The sequence below is a fragment of the Chanodichthys erythropterus genome, chromosome 16 (assembly GCF_024489055.1).
Source record: "Chanodichthys erythropterus isolate Z2021 chromosome 16, ASM2448905v1, whole genome shotgun sequence".
In the NCBI taxonomy this organism is placed as follows: domain Eukaryota; kingdom Metazoa; phylum Chordata; class Actinopteri; order Cypriniformes; family Xenocyprididae; genus Chanodichthys; species Chanodichthys erythropterus.
Genome location: NC_090236.1, coordinates 43,566,024 through 43,588,469, shown reverse-complemented (window position 1 = coordinate 43,588,469; position 22,446 = coordinate 43,566,024). Strand labels below are relative to the sequence as shown.

General features: G+C 37.5%; 1 protein-coding gene across 2 annotated transcripts in view; it reads left to right on the top strand.

The window, feature by feature from the left end:
• Positions 1-348: 348 nt before the first annotated feature.
• The window catches only part of ipp (intracisternal A particle-promoted polypeptide), a 161,069-nt gene continuing 138,971 nt past the window's right edge, over positions 349-22,446 (top strand). The window contains exons 1-2 of one of the 2 annotated variants that reach the window (XM_067364131.1): positions 349-468; positions 580-691. The gene's annotated coding sequence lies outside the window, so the exon portion shown is untranslated. Of the gene's footprint in view, positions 692-22,446 lie in introns of both variants that reach the window. The other variant, XM_067364130.1, reaches the window with a different exon arrangement.

The following is a 22,446-nucleotide window of genomic DNA, read 5'->3' as shown; positions in this document are numbered from 1 at the left end:
TATTTTTTTTCCTTTCTCTTATTTTGTTTGTGGAACTTTACATGAAGATTTTATATAATTTCATTCCTGTAGAGGTTCTGTCTGTTTTGTCTTTGTATCTGTTCATTGTTTGATGCATTATAATAATAATAATAAAAGTATTTCCTTCGATTCCTCTGTCCTCGTTTTCTGACCTCTCCTCACATCCTGTGGGGGGTTGAGATGAGACGCGAGGAAAGGAAACGAGGGCACAAATAAGAAATGAGAAGTACAGCTCTCTAGTTCAGTAGTCAGGGCACTGATCAGGGAATCAGCCACATTCATTTACATGATATTCTGATTGACGACCTAGTGAGCTAGGGAGCTGATTGAGACGCAGGGCCACTTTCAGGACCGTGTATCGATTACTTCGGTCTGACAGTCTTCTTCAGATTGAACGCTATTCAGCGCATTATCGCCACCAACAGGACTTTTAAAATTGGCGAAAATGTAAATAAGTAAATAGTATAAATGAATAAAAATAAACAAATTAATAATAATAATAATCGTCAAATCCCGGCACACAGTCCCGAAGTCTTTTCTACATATTTGGTGTTTCAGAACGGTTTGACAGTCTGAAATGCTGATGCAGGAAAACTCGATGTCCATGCGGAAGTGGGTCTGTCTCTGATCATATGGATAAATGAAGTGGAGAAAACAACGAAAATAAAATGTAAGTAGGCTTATACGTCCATTGAGCAGAACAATCGCGCTGGACTCTTTAACTGTTTAACATGTTGAACTGAGCTTTTGATTTTCGCATGTTGCAATTTCGAGCAACTAATGAGGATCTTTGTTGTAGGCTAAGCTGTGTTTTAGATGTAAAGCAAGCTGTAAATGGAGCACAGGAACATGGAGACAGTCCACACAGGAGTTCAGGTTGATGCTAGCCTTCATTATTTTCATGGAGGAGGTGTGGCTTATTTGTTAAACATCTGGGCTGCTGAAAGGTTGCAGGTTCGATAAGTTGTTCTTGTGCTCTGTTTATAGCAGCCTGACAGACATATAGCACAGCCCAGCCCAAAATACACCAGGTTGTGGTTTCTTTGGTTACACACATTAAATTTGCCATAGAACACTACAAAATGTCCAACACATTTTTTAAATGTATAAACAATTGTTATAAAAACAGTTAGGCACTCAAGTTTACATATGCCTAGGCATGTGACAGTATCAAATTTTCATGTTGTGATTAATTGATGAAGCTTTTATCACGGTATACGATATTATCACGATATTTAAAAAAAGTTGCAAAACCATTTTTGTCATAGTTTAACAGGTTTAAGAACTCTTTTTGTAATAAAACAAAAACAACACTGACTGAAATTTTCAAACAGATTAAAATGCAAAAGAATTAGGCTATAAAGAACAACAGATAACACTTTACTCTATTTAATGCATTAACTAAGATTGATCAATAGCTTCATTTGTTACAGAAAGTGTTATCTTTTGTTAATGTTAGTTTAGAAACACAACTGATCATTGTTAGTTTTATCTCAGGTCCATTAAATAAGTTATTTTGATTTTAGTAATGTTATTAAATAGTAACTAAGAAATTAACATTAATAATAATTAATACTTTATAAGTATTTTTATTGTCAGTTTAGTGATAATGAACATGTTAATTAATGAAGCTGTATGTTTTCAAAGTTTTACTGAACAATAACAAATAATCAGAACATTTTTAATCATTAGGGCATGTTGTAGTCCAGATTAAAATATAAAAAATGTTTAGGTTTGAAAATAAATATCCTTTTCAGTCTTTAAGTATTCAGTATTTGGTGCTGTGATGAACAACACTGAGATTATAAAACAATGAATGGCTGTTTGAAGCATTTTAAAAACTTCACTAGCACAGTTACTTTGTTTGCACGTTTCCGTGGTAACCGCAGCACGCAGCTGTTCCATCAACGCTCTCTGCTGTCAGAGAGTGAACGCGCACTTTCATTCAGCTCGTCTCCTTCACTGGTTCCGCCATGTGCTTCTCATGCACGTTGGGATTGTTTACATCTGAGTGTGTGTCCTTTTGACGCAGAATACAGCGGTGTTTTGCATTTTATACGATTGATGGGTAAAGTATATTGCCTTCTAAAAAAATTAATAATTGGTAATAAATTATTATTTACGGTATTCTGAAGTGCCGACGATTACAATATCGTGCATATTCATTATCGCGATTTATCGCATTACCGTATATCGGCACATGTCTACATATGCCCCTAAATGCATTAATGCATTGTGTTGCCTTCTTTAGCACCAGTGAATGTTTTCACTTTTGTATTGGTTGTATTTGGGTCATCAATTGTCCACATTGTTAAAGGGTGAATCTCAAAATCTTACAGTCACTGTTAGAAAGGGTTCACATATGTAGAAGTTGCTAGAAAGAAGAAGAAAAAGAGAAAGAAAGTGGACAGTTTAACTGCTCAGGAAAAACAAGGGACTCAAGAACTATCACAAAACATAAAACAGCTGTGGATCATCCAGGCAACAACATACATTAAAATAAACGTTTGAACTAGTTTATTAGCATTATTTTGTAGTGTGGACTATATGTAAATATCTGTTATGTGAAATAGCTTGCTCAGAACAATACTAAATAAAAAATATAGCTGCAAGCAGTGATACGGGGCCAAGCCCCGAATTGGCAGCAATAGCAGTGCAGAGCTAGAAGAACACAAAAAGAAGAAAGAAATAGAATGTACATAAAAACAGATAGGTTCAGTAGTACAGGTGAGAATGTAAAGGTGCTTATGATTTATCACTAGCCGCTTTTCCACTGTCGGGCCAGTGTGAGCCAGGGCTTTCAGCGGGCCAGGCTAGGGTAATAGCCCCGGACTTGTAGCACGAGCCCAAAATCACCCTGCATTTCCACCATCGCACCAGAAGATCCACAGCGCTTCACTAAAACCCGCCCGTAACATGCCTCTCTGGAACAACGTCACACAAACCCGTCATTTCAAAAACAAATGGAAATTTTATCAGAAAAATAATCAGAAAGAAATCACTGAAAACTAGCGAGATCATAAAGTGCACATGATTAAAGCAGGCGTTTGTTGGCATTTTGTTGTTTACTTAAAAATTTTAAAACCCAAGCATCAATGTTTTACCAAACAAATGAATCATAATGAATTAATTTGTATCAAGATTAAACATTAGTCACAGAAATAAAGTGGTATTTACTGTTATTTCACAAAAGAAAGAGGACACATGTACTTATTCAGTCGCATCTGTTTCTTTTTATTTGGACAGTATGTTTACATCACATTTACATAGAATAATAATTTCTACAAATTTTCCACCAAAAATACGACCTGAGGAGCTTTAGCACTCTCTCCAGTGACAGAGAAACAGAGGAATCCTGAAAACATGGAGTTGCTTTATTTTATGAAATACACAGAACTAAATATGGATATCAGTCCGTTGAGAGATGAGACGTGCTGACAGATAAAATAAATACATGATTGTGATAGCCTACGTATATTTGTCTGATTTCTTCAAGCCGTCGTATTTACCATGTTTACTATGGTAATAGTGAGCATAGTCTTGGTGATCAGAATCCACATGCTGCTGTCTGAAAGCGAGTTTTGAACTAAAATGATTTTAAAAGTCTTTAATGCTGATGTTAGCTGGTAACCTACATGTAGTCATCCATGGCACCTCCGTTTCCACACACAGTTAAACTCCACCTTTGTTCGTAACCACTCCCTCAAGCACGAGCTGGCCCGCTTTGGACCAAGATATTAGGCGGGCCGAAAACCCGGGCCGTTTGCTCTGAGGAAGCCCCAATGAGGCATGATCAAGCACATGATCAAGATCTGGCATGCACTAGCAACCCGCTTTAGGCCTGACAGTGGAAACGCGGCTACTATGCGCCACCCACATTCAGAATCATTCAAAAGAATTTCAAATATAATTCCTTTGAAGTGATGGTGCTTTATGTAACATTATGTAAGTTGACATTTGTGCTGGCTACTGTATACAGGCCACCAGGGCACCATACTGACTTTATCAAAGAATTTGCTGAGTTTCTATCAGAGTTAGTACTGGCTGCGGATAAAGTCCTTGTTGTTGGTGATTTTAATATCCATGTAGATAATAATAAAGACGCATTTGGATTGGCATTTGCAGATATTTTAAACTCTATTGGAGTTAAACAACACGTGTCAGGACCCACTCATTGTCGTAATCATACCCTAGATCTAATACTGTCGCATGGAATAGATATTGATGCTGTTGAAATTCTACAGCAGAGCGATGATATATCAGATCATTATTTAGTCTCGTGTATAATACAATTAGCCAAGGCTACAAAACCACCACCCAGCCATAAATATTGTAGAACAATCACGTCTGCCACTAAAGATTGCTTTATAAATAATCTCCCCGAGCAGTTTCATCGCCTTAGTATACCTGACAACATAGAAGAACTCGATGCTGCAACAGAAACTATTGGCTCTCTCTTTTCCAGCACATTAGATGCGGTCGCTCCTTTACGTCTAAAGAAGATTAAGGAAACTAATCCAACGCCGTGGTATGATGAGCACACTCGGGCTCTAAAACGAGCTGTTAGAAAAGCTGAACGTAGTTGGAAGAAAACAAAACTAGAAGTTTTTCGCCTTTCGTGGAAAGAAAAAATGATTGAGTACAGAACAGCCATAAGAAATGCTAGATCTACTTATTTTTCAAATCTCTTAATAGAAAACAAACATAATCCTAGGTATTTATTTGACACAGTGGCTAAATTAACTAGAAACAGAGATTCAACTGCTGACGTTTCCATAGAGCACAGCAGTAATGACTTTATGAACTTCTTTACTTGCAAGATTGATAATATTAGAGAGAAAATTATAAACATGCAACCGTCTACAGTTTCTCTTCAGACAGTGCACTGTAGTGTCCCTGAGGTAAAACTAGAATCATTCGCCGCTATAGGAGAGGAAGAATTATCTAAACTTATCAAATCATCAAAATCAACGACATGTATGTTAGACCCAATGCCGACTAAACTACTGAAAGAAATGCTTCCAGAGGTCGTAGGTCCACTTCTTGATATAATTAATTCATCTTTAACACTAGGACACGTGCCAAAAACCTTTAAGCAGGCTATTATCAAACCTCTTATTAAAAAACCTCAACTAGATCCGAGAGATTTAGTAAATTACAGGCCAATCTCGAATCTACCTTTTCTGTCAAAGATACTAGAAAAGGCAGTTTCAACACAACTGTGTTCCTTTTTAGAAAGAAATGGAATCTGTGAGGATTTCCAGTCAGGATTTAGACCATACCATAGTACTGAGACTGCTCTCGTTAGAGTTACAAACGATCTACTCCTATCATCCGATCGTGGCTGTATTTCTCTATTAGTGTTATTAGATCTCAGTGCTGCTTTTGACACTATCGATCATAACATTCTTTTAAAAAGACTTGAAAACTATATTGGCATTAGTGGAATTGCTTTGGCATGGTTCAAATCATACTTATCTGACCGTTATCAGTCTGTGGTAGTTAATGAAGAGATGTCGTATCGATCACAGGTTAAATATGGGGTACCACAAGGCTCAGTATTAGGACCGTTGCTTTTCACTCTGTACATGCTGCCCTTAGGAGAGATAATTAGGAAGCATGGTGTTAGTTTTCACTGCTACGCTGACGATACTCAGCTCTATATTTCCTCGCGCCCTGACGAAACCTACAAATTCACAAAACTAACAGAATGCATAGCTGACATTAAAAACTGGATGACAAGAAATTTCTTATTATTAAATTCAGAAAAAACTGATTTCCTAATCTTTGGACCAAAAACTTCCTCACGAAAAAACCTTGAATACTCTCTAACACTTGACGGGTGCTCCATTAAACCTTCGTCCTCAGTTAGGAACCTGGGTGTGCTCTTTGATACCAATCTTTCATTTGAAAGTCATGTTTCTAGTATCTGTAAAACCGCCTTCTTCCATCTAAAAAATATATCTAAATTACGACATATGCTCTCAATGACAAATGCGGAACAGTTGGTTCATGCATTCATGACCTCAAGACTAGATTATTGTAACGCTCTACTGGGTGGTTGTTCTGCTCGGCTTTTAAACAAACTACAGTTGGTTCAAAATGCGGCAGCTAGAGTTCTTACTAGAACCAGAAAGTATGACCATATTAGCCCAGTTCTGTCAACATTACATTGGCTCCCTATTAAACATCGTATAGATTTTAAAATCTTGCTACTTACTTATAAAGCTCTAAATGGTTTAGCTCCCCAGTACCTAAGTGAGCTCTTAATGCATTATAGTCCTTCACGTTTATTGCGATCTCAGAATTTAGGCCAGTTGATAATACCCAGAATATCAAAATCAACTGAAGGCGGCAGATCATTTTCCTATTTAGCACCTAAACTCTGGAACAATCTTCCTAGCATTGTTCGGGAAGCAGACACACTCTGTCAGTTTAAATCTAGACTAAAAACACATCTCTTTGCTCTTGCATACACATAACACATTATCAATACATTAACATTTTTCAAATCCGTTAAAGGATTGTTACGCTGCAATAATTAGGTCGGCCGGAACCGAGAACATTTCCTATAACACTAGATATACCTGTACATCAGAACAAGAATGGCATCTACGCTAATATCTGTCTCTCTGCTTATCCTGAGGTTTGCCGGGTGCTGGATCCAGGCCGTATCCAGGTCAGATGGAGAACCTGCGTCTGGACCTGACTACAACGTAGCCCAGGATCCCCGTATCCGCTTACATATATTTATATATAATCGATTTTTAATCTCTATAATAAAAATGTACAATTCAGATTTTGATCTCCATATACATTTACATATATATATCTTCCAAGGGGTTTTTTCCCTCCTAGGACTTTTTTCCCAGTGCTAGCACGCTGGGTTTTTCTCCTAGGGGGTTTTTTCCACCCCTGGAAGTCAGCCGACATTGGCTTAATGTAGCACCATCTTGTATATGTTACATATTACCACGCTTGCTTGTACAGTTTTAACCACTTCCCTTTTTTTCTGTGCTTCTAATATGTAAAGCTGCTTTGAAACAATTACCAATTGTAAAAGCGCTATATAAATAAATTTGACTTGACTTGACTTGACCCAGTGACACAGAATTACCTCACCGTCGAGGTTCAGTAGTTCAGGTGTGAATGAACTTAAAATGAAGATTTTGTATATAAATGCTCTGCATGTTATATTTAATTGCATCAGATTAAATAGTTCTCAAAAAGACACAATGTCTTGAACAGAAGCAGCTTCTGGCCACAGGAACACTTGCGGTCTGGGCATGTTCCACACGGGACTCGAGTCTTGAACCCATGACCTGAAAGGTTCAGGGCTTTTTGCTTATAACTGTGTGCCACTCATTTGACGCACATTCACCAAGCTTTCAGTGTAAGAAAGAGCACACAAAAGCATTAGTTTAAATACTAACCAATTAGCATGCTGAGGTAACTTGGCCTTTAATGTAAGTTATGTTTGACCTGACAAAAAAATAGGCATGGTCAAATTCAGAGTGGTATTTCTCAGGAACGGTAGCAAATATAAAAAATCTGTTCTGTCATTTCTGTGCAGCTCAGTCCAAAGATCATCTGATCAGATTTTGGACAATTGTGTAGGAGGAGCAGGGGCGGTTTCTTCATTAGGGCAATGCACCACCAAAGTGAGAAAGGGACGGATTTTTCAATCACATTCAACCACAGAGTTACGCTATCTGTCACTGCTAGGCTGTTTGTTCTGCCTCTGGATGTAGTCCAATCAGCGCCGAGTCACGCTCTGTGGAGTACCGCCTCTTTTTGGGCGATTTCAGTCTGGCGGAGATTTGCCCCGACTGCTCCCATAGACTTCCATTCAAAAAGCTTTTTTTTCGAAATGCAGGCGCTGCAATGCAATCTCTATGGGTTCCGGGAGGGCTCGCACTAACGTGCTTTCGTCATCATACGTAACCTTAACTTGTGCAGCGATTGGTGGAAACAAACATACCTCTATTAATATTTTTTTTAAGCTGAAGTGACATCCAATAATTTCCTCAGTGCATAACTTACATTTCACAGACATATTCTCCATCTGTAAAAATTAGAAAGTCGAGAAAATATTTACATTTTGCAGTCAGCCGTGGACGAGCCTTCAGCAAGCACACACTTCCGTGAACGAGCGCCGCCGCGAGTATGCGCGCCAAACAGACGGAGTTCAATCTGAGTCAAATACATTTTGCTCAAAATATTTGTTGAAAATTAGTTTTTGTTGGCGAACATAATTATGTCATATGTAGAATTTCAAACCTACAAATAAGTGTATTTGTACGATAGCAGTAACTGTGTAAAGTGATCAAAATAATAATAATTATTAGTCTGTTCTTTTGTTCTTTTGTTTTTATTTATTTTCATTTTTAGTGTATTTAATTTCTGCTTCAAAAAACATTTTGTTTTTAGATTGTAAAGGTACAATTTTAGAATGTAGTCTAGGCCTAATGTGATTTGACCCCTTTTTTGCACATAATTTATAGCATATACTACACAGTTACATTCATGTTTGTTTTTATAGCCTTCAATATGAACATTGTTTCTAGGACAATATTGGGCAGGATCTTAAATACATTTTTTTTTTTTAAATTAAATACAGATATTTTTTGTAGATCTCAGCCCTATAGCATGCTTTAAATACTAAATTTTCCATGTTTTAGATAGATACATTATTATATCACTTGTTAAATGGATATTTAACAATTCGCCTATTCATTCCTGCATTTCTAAATTGTTTTTTTTTGTTGATTTTTTTCACCCCCCCAAATATTTTTTGCACCAGCCGCCACTGAGGAGGAGTAGTGAAAAAATGTTTTTCATCCACTTCAAAATGGCGGACAAACAAAATGATGTAAGATGAAAAACGAGATATCAGATTTGACATAAGCCAAAGAACGTAATGACACAGAAAACAAAATTTGGTCAATGTTTTCAAAAGTTGTAAGTTTTTGCAAAAATCCTTATATCTCTGAAACAGTAGGTGGTGCTGTGTTCAATCTTCTCAGGTACCTTCAGGACATGCTGTTAATGGGCGTAGCTTGTGGGGGGGCCTGGCCACTTGTAAAACCACTTGAATGGTATATGGACTGTGAATTTGTAAGTTTACTATAGAAAAGCTAAATGTATAAAAGTGTGTGCTACACCTATTATCCCTACCCATAGGTGTACTTTGCAGGTGGAACATGTTGGCACCACTTTTTGTCCCCACCACGTTTTGAAACATCTCACGGCACAGATGAAAAAAATAAAAACTATTACTCATACTAATAAAAAAGAAACATCTCTACTTGATTAGCAATTCGTTCGTGTTAAAAATAGGCGATCTGTCGCTGGAAGGTGTTGTTTTTAAAATCATGTTGAGTGCTCATTGCCACTGTTATCAGTGGTGCAACAGTGTTCTCTTGGCACTCGTGCATACTGCGCAGTCTTCACACGGATGAGCACTTCAATGATGATGTATGACCAATGGCTATTATTGTTTTTCCTTTTTTATTTAAAATATTCACAAACTTGCTTACCATGTCATCTGATATTCCGATTCTCAAATATGTGTAAGTGAGTGTGTTTTGTTATTTAAAAGCCTTTATAAACAATCTTTATCTTGATCTATAACGCGAGATGGGCGCCGCCATCTTAGTTTGCCCTGCAGTTCGCAGAGTCCTGTCAGTCGGATTTACAGCATGTGAATTCATCAGTTTCTCCTGAAGTAAGTGGCTGGTGAACTGGAAGAATAATATAGGGTAAACTTTATAGTTTCTTAGGCCCATTATGTGTGTCTGATATTGCTGTTAACAGACACACATAATGCTTATTGCCATTTGTTATTGCCGCTTCCATTGATGTCTGACATCAGTGTGGATTTTACAAACTCTAAATGTAATGTTTTACTGGTGCTTATTAGACATGCGGTACAATAAATCACAAAATAAATATGCACAATATTGTAATCGTGGGCACTTAAAAAATACTGGAAATAATTATTTATTACGAATTATTCAAATTTTCATAATACATTTTAAGAATACTTTCCCCATCAGCCGTATAAAATGCACAAAACCATTCTATTCTGCGTCAAAGGGACACGGGTGCTCAGGTATTTAAGCCCAGCATGCATGAGAAGCACATGGCAGAACGAGTGAGGGACACGCGCTGAATCAAAAAAGTGCATGTTCACTCTCTGACAGCAGATGGCGCTAATGGAACAGCAGAAATGCAGTGGTTACCCCAGAAACCCCATAAACAAAGCAGCTGCCTACTGAACAGTATTTAACTCCCTGAGGTCTGAAAACGCGCTGGTGCGTTTTGCAGAATTTTTTTCACATTGCAGCAAAACCAACTTAAAATACTCCGTCATTTCTTGTCATAGAGACACAAGTAATATATCAATTGAAACTATAGAATGTCTTCTTTTATTTGTGTACACTCAGAGTAAAAACACAATGTTGTGCTTTTTGTAAAATAAAGAAAACTAACATGATGCGTGATCTCTCCTCTCCCTCTGAACGAAGTCCAATCTGATAGTTCTCAGAAAATGAACTGTAACTTATGAATACTAATGACAAAAAAATGACACTTACATCTAAAGAAACGTTGAAATGTCAGTTTTTAAATCGTGCAAGTCAACACGAAACCAAACATTCTGTGTTTATGTAATCTGTATGAAGAGAGAGCCATGTCAGAAGTCTGTGTTTCAGCTCATTATCCGCTAATGCGGCCACGCCCATGGAGCCAGCACTATTCAGACGCAAATTCAAAGGCAATACATGCATTCATCGTCTCAAACATGTATTTATTGTCTTGAAAAGTGTTTATTTGGATGTTAAAGCAATGGCAGTTAGTTCCTAGTTCCTTTTCTTCTTTATATGAATTTGTGGCCTAAAGGTGTACAGAGAGCGCCCTCTGGCTGCAAGTATGAATTAAAAACACCATTCCTAAAATGTCCTCTTCTTCTTTAGAATAATTTGTGGACTAAAGGTGTACATAGAGCGCCCTCCGGCTGCAAGTATGAATTGAGAAAACAGTATCCAGCACTCATAGTGATGACAATAAATATTACTTCTCAGTATAGAAAATTGACATGAATATATAAGAATCCATCAATATCCAAATGTGCATGCTTTTAAGCTAAAAGCCTATATGAAATGCCATAGAGGTAACATAATTGTTCACACACTTTGCATCACAGAAATACATTATATTTTAAAGAATATAATAGAATACCATTATTTTAAATTGTAATAATATTTCACAGTATTGCTGTTTATGATGAGCTGAGACATTATTACAGAGGGTTTTTTTCACAGCCTACCTGACTGAAAGGCCTCATTAATATGCAAGTCATTTCAGGTCATTATTATGTGATTCTTTTGTCGTCTCAGGTGTAAATGGTCCATTATTCATGCAGATTCACGCCTCCATGCATACTGTGTTTCTTGACAAAAAGTGTCTTACAAAAACTAAATCAATATATTGTTTTATATGAAGGAGTAGGCAGCATAATTTTTACATAATTCTGAAGCAAAAACTCTAGTCTACAACCCTTCAATACCCAAAAGTCTTGTGAACACAGATTTAATATACTTTTTTTGGCCTTATTTCAGTGACTTAAGTTTTTTGTTTTTTCAATAACCATGTTATTTGTTCATCACAGCACCAAATACTTAATACTTAAAGACTTAATAGGCTAGGTATTTTCAAACTTTAACATTTTTATATTTTAGTCTGGACTACAACATGCCCTATAATGATTGAAAATGTTCTGATTATTTTTGTTATTGTTCAGTAACACAAAGTGACATAAGGCTTCATTAGTTAACATGCTAATTCATTATTACCAAACTGACAATGAAAGATACTTATAAAGCATTTTTAATGTTAGTTAATGTTTATTAACATTACTAAATCAAAGGTTGTAATCATTAATGGGCTTGAGCTAAAGCTAACAATGATCAGTTGTATTTTTTTTTTAACTAACATTAAAGGGGACCTATTATGCCCCATTTTACAAGATGTAAAATAAGTCTCTGATGTCTCTGATGAGTGTGTATGTTAAGTTTTAGCTTAAAATACCCCACAGATCGTTTTTTACAGCATGTTAAAATTGCCACTTTGGGGGTGAGCAAAAATGTGACATTTTAGTGTGTGCCCTTTAAATGCAAATGAGCTGCTGCAATCTGCCTAAGAGGGCGGAGCTTCAAGAGCTCATTCTCCAGTGTCAGGAGTCAGTCAGGAGGATGCACTATAATGTCAGAAACTGCAAATATATGCTGCATGGAGATAGAACAGGTATAGTTTAGTTTAATTATGGTTATAACTTATATTGTCTTCTTGTTTTATCCACTATATTAGTATAAGCCTGTTGTACTGGACCCTGTCCAAATGATGGCCAAAACATTACCTATGAGTTTTATGATGTTTATTGTACTTCACACAAAGTATCAAGTGTCCGTTTTCAGTCTAGAACTGTAAGAGCTTAAAAAAACACAGTGAAAGTGTGCATTAAAATAGTATCCATGAACTCTCCCCCCCTTGCATTATCATCAACATACATAGCGAAGGACACAGAAACACTCGTTACAACTAACAGTAGACAAATACATAAAGACTTCATGCCTTTTTCGGGTGGTGCTTAATAAACTGGTAAACTGTATTTCCGTAAATCAACTCCAATGAACTGTAATAAAGTGCTCTCACCTTTATTACTGCCGTATTCAGTATCACTCTGGAGGCTGTAAGCTGGATCACAAACAGTTTGTACTGATCCATCCTTGAGTAACTTTTTAGCACAACCTGTTTTGTATTGTCCCTTTATATTGACATTTGTTCACAAGTCAGGTGTGAAATTATTCTCGCAAACATAAACGAATTTCGACAGAATTGAGGGAGCATTTTCTTCGAAAACAAAATTAATCCACCTCGTCTTCAGCAGCTCAGATTCAGGGAGTAAATGGAGAGAGCTATGTGGATTAATACATCCAGCTACAGAACACCTAAAACGCTTGGGAGACATTCTCGTCAGTGCAGCAGTGACATACTGTGTAAAACTCGCTGTGAACTCGCTCAGAGTGGTTCCACGTTAAAATGGCAGTGTTTGTCAACTTTCATGGGCGGGGCCTGTGGCTAATGTGACGTCACACTGCCAGGAACCTGTAAACAGCTTGTTCTGAGACACAATTTATGATCTATGGGGATTAACCTCTTTACATTCATGCATTGGCGACGGCCTCACGTGTGACATTGTTTACATTGATTGCTTGTTTACAATACATTTTATCAAGTAAAATGATCAAGTTGAGTGAAATTTATCAAGTTGTGTGAAAGATACAAGAATGCCGATTCAACCTGTACAAGCATTATACAATCAAGATAACTTTATAGTAGTTTTTTGTTATTCTGTATGACCGTAAACAATTTCCTAAAACAACAAAAGAGAGGGGGCATCCTTACCTTTTTGTGTCGTGGAACTGTAATGTTTGGCAGTATAATGGTGACATCGACGTTTTTTCCCTGGGAAGAGTCCAGTACACAATGTCCATAGTAAATATTTGTCCAAAAGCATGCAAACTGGTATAAAAATCGATATAACTTCTATTGTTTACATCCTGTAAGCGCTATTCATGGGTGTGCTGTCATGTTTATTTTACGAATTGTCCACATCTAGTGCTTTATTCAATGACATATAACTTATCACTGTATTTAGTAGAGTGTCTGTAAATGTATGAGAACAGCCCAGAAGATGTCCGATGAAAACTGGACACATATACATGTATTAAAAAAAAGGACCCACTTTATATCAAGTGGCCTTAACTACTCTGTACTTACATTTAAATTAATCATTTGATACAGTGCACTTATTGTGTACATAGTACATACATGTTTTTACATTGTACTTATATTTTAAAAACACCTGCATGTAATTAATTTCTGTAATTACATTTATAATTACACTGTTGATCCATCCCTTAACCCTTACCCCTACCCTTAAACCTACCCATACCACCAAAGCTTTCCCTAACCTTACCCGTATCCCACCTCAATAGCTGCAAAAGTGTTTTGCAATTCAATATGAACCCAATAAGTACATTGTACTTATTTTTTGATGTAAGTAAATAGTAGTTAAGGCCATTTAATATAAAGTGGGACCAAAAAAAAAGTTGACAGGCGCTTTCAGTGACGTGTGATTACGCACAGGCAAACGTAAGTGGGAAAAAAAGTAAAAAGACAGCAATGGCAAACTATTGTGTTGTCATGTAACTTTAGCCTATGCAATAATGATTATGCCATTGTGTTGATTTGCATAATCTTGCTTGTAATACATTGTTGTTTAGTGTGCGTAACAACTTGCTTCCAGGAAAAATAGCGCGCGCGCGCCCCCGCTGGCGTGACGCAAATATAAGGAACACACCTGCTGGCCACTAGCACTCACACTGCTAGCATAATCTCGTGTGTAATACCTTCGTCAGCCATGGATCAGCATTGTGCACAGAAGTTGTTTTCTCCTGCTTCTGCATTGGAAGAACTTATGCGAAGCAGTGATGAAGAAAATGTGGATTATTCAGAGTAGAGTGCTGTATCTAGTGTCGTGATTGCAGTCTTGGTCATTAGCTGCTGGTGTAAATGTTCAATAAGTAAGTAAGTAAGTAAATTTTATTTATATAGCACATTTAAAAACAGCAAAGCTGACCAAAGTGCTGAACAGAGTATAGAAAAAATAATAATATTAATAATGATAAAAATGAAATAAAATACAAAAATAATAAAATAAAATAAAATCAGAATAAAACAACATGGTGGACAATATACTAAAATAACAGAGAACTAAGACTAATTTAAAAGCTCTTGGGAGAAAAGATACGTTTTCAGCCTCTTCTTAAAAATGGCAATAGAAGGTGCAAGGCGAATATCCAGTGGCAACTGATTCCATAAGCGAGGTGCAGCAATTGAAAAAGCTCTGTCACCCTTGGTTTTCAAACGTGATTGAGGGACATATAAGAGATACTGGTCTGCAGACCTTAAGGATCTACTAGATGAATGTGGAATAATAAGATCTTTTAAATAGGAGAGGGCTTGATCATTAAGAGCTTTAAAAACAAACAACAAAATTTTGAACTGAATCCTTAAGTGGACTGGAAGCCATTGGAGCGATGCCAAGATTGGGGTGACATGGTCAAATTTCTTTGCTCTGGTTAACATCCTTGCAGCTGCATTTTGAACCATCTGGAGGCGAGCAATGGATGACTGAGGAAGGCCCAAATACAATGAGTTGCAATAATCTAAACGCAATGTGATAAAAGCATGAATGACCTTCTCCAAATCTTGAAAAGACAAGAATGATTTAAGTTTAGAAATAATCCGTAATTGATAAAAACTATTCTTAACAACTGAATTTATTTGCTTGGTTAAGGATAATTCAGAGTCTAAGATGACACCATGGTTCCTAACCTGAGAAGAAACTGAGGGGAAATGATTTCTAAGTTCGTTAATGAGTCCATTTCTCACTTTTGGGGGACCATAAACAATGATTTCAGTTTTGTCTTCATTAATTTGGAGAAAGTTATTCTTTAACCATTTCTTGACCTCATCAAGTCTAACAACGGTTGAATGGAATCAGCAGCTTTCAATGGAATGTACAACTGGGTATCATCAGCGTATAAATGAAACGAAACATTGTGTCCTCTAATAATATTCCCTAATGGACGCATATATAAGTTAAAAAGGAGCGGGCCCAAGATGGAACCCTGAGGTACACCACTAATAATAGGAGCTGAAGAAGAAGAACATTTGCCCAAAGATACAGAAAAGGACCTGTCTCTAAGATATGAAGTGAACCACTTTAAAGCGGTACCCTTGATACCAATCAAATGCTCTAAACGCCAAAGAAGTACATCATGATCTACAGTATCAAAGGAGGCTGTAAGATCCAGTAGCATTAAAACAGCATTTTTACCAGCATCAACTGCAAGTAAAATATCATTAGATACCTTTAACAAAGCAGACTCTGTGCTATGATGAGCAGTGAAGCCAGACTGGAAAGGTTCCAATAACTTAGCTGAATTTAAAAACAAGATCAATAAGGGTAACAATAGAGCTGCTATGATGGTAAATTGCTTTGTGTTAGGGATGCTCATTTTGGTTAAATTTCTCAACCGACAACCGACGCTCGTTATCCGATTATTAACCGTTAACTGATAAGATTATAATATTGTATAGCCTATATGATGATAATATGACATATATATGACATTAAATAAAAAATACAATTGATGAGTGTCTGTGTCTTCCATGGGTTTATTTTAACATGCAAACAGCAGCATAGAACAGATAAACAACAGAACCTGGATTCACATTATCAAATTGTCACGCACCTGCAGCGTTTCTGACATCAGAAAAAAATAATTTAAATAAAAGGCATAAAATAAATAGGCCTACACTAAATATTTTTCACTTAAATGTTTAACAAATTAAGATGACAAAACAAAAACACGGTGAATCCATTGAAGCTTTGAACAACTGGTATTTTAGACTTTTCCGTCAAATAAAAATAGCAGGCCTAACTCAAGGATTGTTATTGTTATGACCACGGACGGTGCACGTGTGCATACCGAACGCGTCTTTCTGCGCTCATGGGCAAAGGAGTTTCTTTGAAAGGCTCGCACACGAGACTGAGCGGAATGCGGGAAATTAAGTATACCATGGCCCTAAATTGTAATATACTGGAGCTCACGGTTCACATCGAGAGAAATGGGAACGCGGGGGCACTGCGATGCGACCGCAAAAGGCACTTTCACTTTCGTGATCAAAGTGCATGCCACTGATAAGCTTTGTAAATGCAGTATTACAGTATACAGATGCCAATTAAACGCGCAGGTCTCCTCTTGTGCGTCCTCCCCACTGTGTCGCCGGTTGAGGCAATAATTTTCATTTCGCTTTTAGATATCTCTTTTATAGATGCCATCAATGCTTTTAACTTTGTAGATGTAATTACCGAACTCAAAACAGTCCATAAACTACAAATCCTCACGAAAACTTCAGTCAAGCCAGCTTGCGCGTCAATCTGAGAGATCAGCCTCTTACCTTAAAGTGTCAAATTTCTCGGTTTCTGAATGGACGGTTTTGCTTGATTGACAAACGCTAATGTTCGGCCACGATTTATATACCATTGACCTGTCCTAAAACGTTAGCTCGCTGTGATCGAATGCTGGGAGATCGCGTGTTTCTCTGTTCGAGAGCGCATTTCCTTTTCTTCACATCTGCGACAGAACAGTTGATTATTTATGAACGAAAGCTCACAGAAACGTGAAAATTGTCTCATTTGAAAGAAAATATCCTAAGCTAAAAGATGATATATTGTGACTGATTGAAGCAGCCCTTATCAAAAGTGTGGGGGTCGATTTCTGTCTTTTCAAAACTGCGGGGGTCCTCCTGACCCCCCTGTCCCCCGTGCCAACGGCGCGCCTGACCCTTTCTAACTTCATTTTGCTTGTTGCTTAGCGAAATATGTCTGGCACGTGTGAAACGCCCCGCGAGTTAACAAATAAGCATATATGTATATATAGCATATTTTTCTTTAACCATGCAGCAAACAGCAAAAAAAAAAAAAAAAAAAAAAAAAAAAACGTTTAACTGATAGTATTAATCGGTTAAAATTCTTACTTTCGGTTAACGCTTAAACGGTCAATGTGAGCATCCCTACTTTGTGTAAATGATCTTTTGCGTTTGAATAGAAAAATTGTAAACTGATGTAAATCTGCCATCAGGGCAACAACAGGGTGTGGGTATGGCTGTATGTTGCTGTATGTAAATGATCCTTGGAATTTGAATAGAAAAATTTAAGATTGTGTAAATGTGCCATTAGGGCAACAACAGGGGGGCATGGCTGTATATTGCTGTATGTAAATTATCCTTGGATTGCATTTTTCTAAACTTTTAAGAGGAAAAAAATATACCAGATATAGTATATAAATTGTGCTTTGTCATATCGGAATGATAAAATGTATGGAAATGATCAAACAGACTTCTTATACTTCACAGTAAAAGGTGGTTACCAAGTGTCCCTTTGGCATCTCCAAGCGGCCTTTTTGGAAAGGTGCCTAGACATGCACTGAAATAAATGGTTGTAAAAAATTCATTTTTGCTTGTATCACCTTCAAATTTTAAACATTGATTAGACATATGGCTTTTGTTTGTTTATGTTTCCATGCCCCTATGTATCTGCCTTTTGCATTTTTCATTTCCTTAACAGTTATTATGAAAAAAATAAAAATGATCCATTGTGTTTGAGCTTTTTTATCTCTCTATTAGTAATTGCTAGAGTAATTCTGAGTGAACTGTCAAGTGTCAGCTTTCAAATGATACCTTGGGTTTGTGTGTAGTCCGGAGGACTTGTTAGCAGCAACCATTTTATTTTGGGTATGTCATTTTTCACTCCCTGCCCAAAAGTGGGGGTGACTGGTAAGGGGTTAAAAAAAAAAAGGAGTGGGTGGATTTTTATCACTATAGGGTGGTTGTGTGTACACACTGCCAAAACACATTTATATCCAAACACCAAGCAAAAGTGAATTTTGCATAATAGCAGGGACGTGCACAGGAATTTTGAGGGGCAGTTGCTCTGACCTAAAAAAAGGGCACTCCCCTTACAGTTTTGGTTAGTTATCGTTTTTTTGTAATGCCTCGTTTTTTTTTTTTATTTCAGTTAACGACGATGTTTTTTCCCCACCTAGTTTTCGTTTTTTCGTTCGTTTTCGTAAATGATTATAACCTTACTCACCTTTCCGACAACCGCGACAATCTCCTTCTAGTGCCGCTCATGCAGGCTCAGCTCAGGTGCCGGTCGCGTGCAGCGCTGCAGCCACCTAAACAGAGTTTGCCCTTGCCCTACTGACTTTCACTTTTGGACGGGTGCCCGAATATGGAAGTGCGATTTTTTTTTCTTTTTTCGAGGGCTACGTGAAATTCTGCATCCATTGTACGATTTTTTTATTTATTTTTTTCCACCTCGGAAGGGCAACATGAGTCGAGAAGGGCATATGGGCAGTTGCCCGGGCAACCTAAGCAACCCCCCTGTGCACGTCCCTGCATAATAGGTCGTCTTTAACAGAAAATAATACTTTCTCTAACAAAATAGCTTATTGCTCATTCTTAATCTTAGTTAATACATTAACTAATGTTAAATAATGAGACCTTATTGTAAAAGTTGCCTGTTGTTCTTTATAACTCTTTTGCACTTTCATCTACTTAAAACATTTTACTTTATATTTTTTTATTGTGTAATCTGTTATTATACAAACCTGATTCCAAAAAAGTTGGGACACTGTACAAATTGTGAATAAAAACAGAATGCAAAGATGTGGAATTTTCAAATTTCAATATTTTATTCAGAATACAACATAGATGACATATCAAATGTTTAAACTGAGAAAATGTATCATTTTAAGGGAAAAATAAGTTGATTTTAAATTTCATGGCATCAACACATCTCAAAAAGGTTGGGACAAGGCCATGTTTACCACTGTGTGGCATCCCCTCTTCTTTTTATAACAGTCTGCAAACCTCTGAGGACTGAGGAGACAAGTTGCTCAAGTTTAGGAATAGGAATGTTGTCCCATTCTCGTCTAACAGGCTTCTAGTTGCTCAATTGTCTTAGGTCTTCTTTGTCACATGTTCCTCTTTATGATGCGCCAAATGTTTTCTATGGGTGAAAGATCTGGACTGCAGGCTGGCCATTTCAGTACCCGGATCCTTCTTCTACGCAGCCATGATGTTGTAATTGATGCAGTATGTGGTCTGGCATTGTCATGTTGGAAAATGCAAGGTCTTCCCTGAAAGAGACGACGTCTGGATGGGAGCATATGTTGTTCTAGAACTTGGATATACCTTTCAGCATTGATGGTGCCTTTTCAGATGTGTAAGCTGCCCATGCCACACACACTCATGCAACCCCATACCATCAGAGATGCAGGCTTCTGAACTGAGCACTGATAACAACTTGGGTTGTCCTTGTCCTCTTTAGTCCGGATGACATGGCGTCCCAGTTTTCCAAAAAGAACTTCAAATTTTGATTCGTCTGACCACAGAACAGTTTTCCACTTTGCCACAGTCCATTTTAAATGAGCCTTGGCCCAGAGAAAACACCTGCACTTCTGGATCATGTTTATATATGGCTTCTTTTTTGACCTATAGTTAACCTATAGAGTTTTAGCCGGCAACGGCGAATGGCACACGGTGGATTGTGTTCACTGACAATGTTTTCTGGAAGTATTCTTGAGCCCATTTTGTGATTTCCATTACATTAGCATTCCTGTATGTGATGCAGTGCCGTCTAAGGGCCCGAAGATCACAGGCATCCAGTATGGCTTGACCCTTACGCACAGAGATTGTTCCAGATTCTCTGAATCTTTGGATGATATTATGCATTGTAGATGACGATAACTTCAAACTCTTTGCAATTTTTCTCTGAGAAAATCCTTTCTGATATTGCTCCACTATTTTTCGCCGCAGCATTGGGGGAATTGGTGATCCTCTGCCCATCTTGACTTCTGAGAGACACTGCCACTCTGAGAGGCTCTTTTTATACCCAATCATGTTGCAAATTGGTCCTCCAGCTGTTCCTTATATGTATATTTAACTTTTCCGGCCTCTTATTGCTACCTGTCCCAACTTTTTTGGAATGTGTAGCTCTCATGAAATCCAAAATGAGCCAATATTTGGCATGACATTTCAAAATGTCTCACTTTCAACATTTGATATATTGTATTGTGAATAAAATATAAGTTTATGAGATTTGTAAATTATTGCATTCCTTTTTTTTATTCACAATTTGTACAGTGTCACTACTTTTTTGGAATCAGGTTTGTATTTAAATGTTCAGCGTTCTTAAACCTGTTATAGTATAACAACACTATTGTGATAATACAGTATAACGTGATAAAAGCTTCAGCAATTATAGCAACATGAAAATTTGATAACGTCACATGCCTGGTGCTTATGTGTATTTAAATGTCTTAAACCTTAAAAAAACATTATGTGGTTGAAAACACTGCATAGTTGTGATATATGACAAGCGTGTGTTCGTCTCACAGCAAAAGCACGAAAGCACAGTTTGAATCTGGCAGTTATGTGATGTCGCTGAATGTTCTCAATCCCATATGTGGGACCGTCACGCTCAAAGGGTTTAAGGAAAGAAATTCTGGCTAAAAGATTCCAAAGATGCAGTAGAGATGCCCGAGGGACAACAAAATTGCGGGTTGTAAAGCCATTATTTTCTGGTTCCAAAAAAAGATGGCAGCATGCGTTCAACATGAAACAATGAACAGAGCGCTGGCAAAGACTATTTCATAGCGGTGGATCTGAAGGATGCCTATTTCCATATTCACATAGCCCCTCCTTACAGGCACTTTCTGAGGTTTGCATTCAAAGGTGTTGCTTATCAGTTCAAAGTCCTGCCGTTCGGACTAGCTCTGGCTCTGAGAGTGCAATTATGGTTAAAGGACTGTGTTCCAAGGAGAGTGTGGAAAACAGGGACAATGCGCATCATGATAATGTGTGCATGTCTTAACACGCTGATGCCCTGTCTCAATATGAGCATGTATGAGCAGGGAATCAGTATGGGTAGAGTGGTCAGGCGGAAGGTGGTCACCAAGAATGCCTCACTGACCAGCTGAGGAGCCCGCTGCGATAGGACTAGTGTTCGGTACAAGGACCAATGTCCAGAGGAGAGTTGGGGCTACATGCTTATGACAAAAATCATAATTGTCAATTATTCCTTTGAAATTGTAATTGCGATTATTAATTACGATTATCACAATTTACATTGAATGATGTATTGAATAGCTGTATACCATTGTTTGAAGCAACTGCATGCCATATTTTTGTATTAAAAAAAAAAAACAATCTGACAACACAAGTTTTTTTTTTTTTTTTCCTTTAAATAATAATAATAAAAGGGGCTTTTGCCACCAGTGTGGTTCCCCAAGAACTGATGTTCCCCTAGGGCCTGCAGTGACGTAAACTGTGCTTCTTGTTGTTACTTTTATTTTGAAGGTGCGGCAGACTTTTATTTTGATGGCGCTGAGATAGGGCTGGACGATTAATCGAAAAGTAACTGAAACCGAAATTCAGAACCTCTAACCAACATAATTTTCCCATGTCGGTTATTTTGGTTTTTTAATCCTGTTAATACTTTCCCCTTAAAAACATTACCGCGTGTGTAGCCACATGACTCCGCCCCGTCCAGTCAGAGGCATAAAAGCAAAACACGGAGGTAAACGCCAGTTCAACACATAGTGATGGCACGTGAGCCTTGCGTCTTCACTAATCTTTGTCAGTTGTATTTGTTTTGAGGTTTGTACATTCAAGCGATTAGACGATTGGATGTATTATTATTCCGAGCTACCGTGCTCGCACAGC